General features: G+C 33.8%; 1 long non-coding RNA gene across 1 annotated transcript; it reads right to left on the reverse strand.

The window, feature by feature from the left end:
- Positions 1 to 447: 447 nt before the first annotated feature.
- On the reverse strand, positions 448 to 2,867 carry LOC127148381 (uncharacterized). Its single transcript, XR_007819336.1, has 2 exons — positions 2,151 to 2,867; positions 448 to 645 (listed from the first exon to the last, which is right to left on the reverse strand). It is a non-coding gene; the product is annotated as an uncharacterized LOC127148381 (long non-coding RNA).
- Between the last annotated feature and the right edge of the window lie 879 nt (positions 2,868 to 3,746).

The following is a 3,746-nucleotide window of genomic DNA, read 5'->3' on the forward strand; positions in this document are numbered from 1 at the left end:
ACGGTTTTGAATTTTTTTTTTTTTTTTTTTTTTTTTTTTTTTTTTGTGGCTACCCAAACACTATTCAAATAAATGCAAGTGAGAGTTGTAAATACGATGATGCCTTTTTCTTAGTTTTCAACTTTAACTTTGGAGAATGAAAAGGCACACATTTTGTAAATTAAAATGATGGTCATATGATTAGTTATGATAGTAACGATAACATTTTAAATGTTGTCTTTGGAAAAAGCCGAAATTGGAAGTTTGGAAAACATATCTTTTTTTCTTTTTGGAGATAAATGTAAGTCATGGAAAATAAATTAAATGAAAGGAAGACTACTATGAATAGTGTCTATGTATGCGACAACTTAATTCCGTTACTTAATTAAATTATATCTAAGCAACATGAACATAAGATGAAGTGCGAGTACTCTATTTGTAAAGATGACATTACGGGTGAATCAATAATAAGAAATACATAAGTAACAAATTTATCGAAAAGAAATATATAGAAAGTCCAAAAAATTACATCATTAACAAGTTCATTGTTAGTGACCAAAAGGAAAAAACCAAAACGCCATTAGGTGGTTGCTCTAAACGCATACAACTTAGAAAATGGAAAATGGCATATGGGGGGTGGCAACTTTGTTACCTAGCGAGGGAATCCTAAAAATATGAAGACGAAAAAAACAAACTAAGTTAGCTCATACCGCATAAATGCCTAAATAAGAAGGAAAAGAAAAGATTGGGAGACGTACCATTTTCTTTACCGAACTAGACACAATGCATATAATAGAAAACCAAATAACCAACATAAGACTCAAACAAAGACGTAAATTAGGGAAATGGGGAAGCCTTAGAGGAATTAAGTTTGTTATTGTAGTTGAACTTCATTTTCATAATCATGTATGAGATAAAGTATGCAATTGGCTGCGGCCCAAATAATATGAAGAAATACAACTTTATTTCCTAAGAATGGATGTTAGAAGAAACAATGACATATGTGTTTGCAAATGAAAAATTGTATTTAAAAAATGCATTCAAAAATAAAATGAGAGGGTAGCCTAAAAGGTACAGGAAGAAAGAACATTTTGTAAAGATAAGTGATGCATTTCACATAAAGAAGTAGAAACAAAAATTTCCTTAGGAAGGCAGTATGTATTGCAGTGAATTGAGGCAGTAGCAAATAGAATGAAAGTTATAAACCTTGTATACATAAATTTCATAAAAAGATTTAGGATCAACATCACATAATCAAGAAAAAATTGGAGAAAAAAAAAGGTGATCAATTTATTTGTAAAAATGGATGTATACAGAGCAACAGAGGACATCAATCAAAGGAAGAATGGTGAAAAAGAATAATGGTGGCCATTCCAAACAACTGAACCCAAATGAAAATAAGAACAATTGAAGATGCAATTCAATGGGAGAGCAGCGACAATTTATAATACAGGAAAGATAGAAATTAATGATGCACAACAAGATTTGAGCATTAAAGAACCAACAAATCCCAGAAAAAAATAGAGTGGAAATCAAAGTTGACAACACATATGAAGAGGGAAAGAACAGTCAAAGGTGATACATCCAAGCAGTGAAGCCTATGTATGCATAAAACAAACTAGTAGGGGTCAAAGGAGATAAGACTACAATTTGATATTAAGAAAAAAAAAAAGTGGTAAAACGAACAATTACAGTACAACGTGGAATTTGCCACGAGAGGGACTCAACAGAGGCATAAAATTGACTTCATTGAAGTTCAATGAAATTTACAGAGAGCATGAAAATGACAAAGAGCACAAAGAGGCTGAATGATAAATGCATGACTACCAAGTTGTAGAAAAAAATTAGTAGAGAAGTATATAAGAACATAACAAAAACAACCGAATGTACCCATGTAAATTGACCTACGAATAGCACAATTTTTCACACAAAAAATTGATAGAAAAAAGAATTCACATAACAACAGAACATGTATAAAGTTCACCGAACAAGAATGTAGAATTTTATAATGAAAATTTGTAAATTGACCTAAGAACAGAACACCAAACAAGAATCGCATAGGGTAGAAGGAACAAAACCAAATAGCAACATAGAATAGATTATAAAAAAGTAATCATAAATGGGACCTCATCATCGACTTTTATAGAACTTATACAAACTGAAGAAAATACCAGTCACCCTTATCATGCTCCACCGATGCCCCTATCGATGTAGGTTCTGTCCATTGAAGGCCCTTTTCGGTCCAAATGAAAACCGGCAAAGTAGACATCAAAGCGGCAACACTTACAGCAAAGCCATGCAACGAATCAGAGAGCGGAAGGCGAAAAGTTTCGGAGGCAATATGTGAAACACAAACCATTCAACAAAACCAAAAAAATGGAAGGAGAACCCACTTCAGAGGCAATGTTGAAACACTGCCATCAACAAAAGGGTTAGGTTATTGAAGATTTGAGATTTGGACAACAAAGGGGTGAAGGTCGGGATGAAAACGATGAGATTTTTGGGACATGAATGAAAGGATGCTGGAAAACAAAAAGAGGAAAAACATGGGTAGATTTGGAGAGAAAAATGGGAAAAATGGTTGAAAGAGCTCAGATTTGGAAAAGAAGAGGAATAAGGAACGGGAAAGACGAAGAAGACGACAGATTCCCACGAATTTCACCACAGATTAAGACAGAGTTTCAAACGATTTACAGTCGGCAAGAATGGGGGTTATGAAGGGGGGTTATGGGGGTTGAAATGGGATAAGGAGGATTACCTAATCCCCTTCTTATCGTAAACTGTGGCCCAAAGGAGTGGGATGAGCCCACTCCTAAACCTCATAAACCCTTTAACTCAATTTAATTAGAAACTAAAAATATCAGTACATTGAAAGTAGTACGTAAACAAATTTCTAAATTACTGTAAGTCTAAACATGCTGAAATACAAAGAAGAAATACATATATTTCAATTTTAAGATGGCATTCTCAAGTAATATGGAAGCCTTTTCAAATACCCATAAATTCAATTGTGGGTTTGGCCCCAACCGATATCCATGTTTTGGAGAGGGAGAGAAGTTAGGCAAAAGTGGCTTTGTCGATATCTCCACAAGTGCGCGCCATCGCCGTTGTCTGTCTAGTCGGCTATATGTGGCGAGGTGAGGAATAAAATAATATTTTTGTTAGAAAATAAATAAAAATTTATTTTGAAACCGATTTTTATTTTTGCATAACGTTCGAATTTAATTACTAAAAGTCTTCATATTTAATTTTGTGAACCACTTAATATGTTACCAACTATTAATAAAACTGTCTTCAACCGTTTGATCATTCTATTTTTATCGTCATAATATCCCAACTGTTGGACCGTTTTTTTACCATTTTGTCATAAATACCTTACCGTTACAAGGGTCCCTCATTTGCTATATATGTGTGCCTTCCCTTTTCATTTTGTCATAAATACCTTATTGCTATAGTAAGTGTTGGTATACCGATTGGTTCCAGTGTAGTTCCTACCAATGAATTAGAGGCTGTTTTATCCTGGGGATGACGGGCCACTTCACATCTATTTGCACATTTGAGCAAAGTCGCAAAACATCTTAAAGAGAGCGAGATCCACGACTCAGCCATTTTGTTAACGTGTTTTGAATTTGCAGGATTTCCTACAACGCCTAGCTCCACCAAAGTGCAATAAAAAAAGTCATAATTCATGAGCTCTTAACTAATTTCATCCATAAGTGACAGAAGATAAAGATTAAATTTTCAATTTCAAGAGAGAGCATGTCATT

The sequence above is a fragment of the Cucumis melo genome, chromosome 3 (assembly GCF_025177605.1).
Source record: "Cucumis melo cultivar AY chromosome 3, USDA_Cmelo_AY_1.0, whole genome shotgun sequence".
NCBI classification, from domain to species: domain Eukaryota; kingdom Viridiplantae; phylum Streptophyta; class Magnoliopsida; order Cucurbitales; family Cucurbitaceae; genus Cucumis; species Cucumis melo.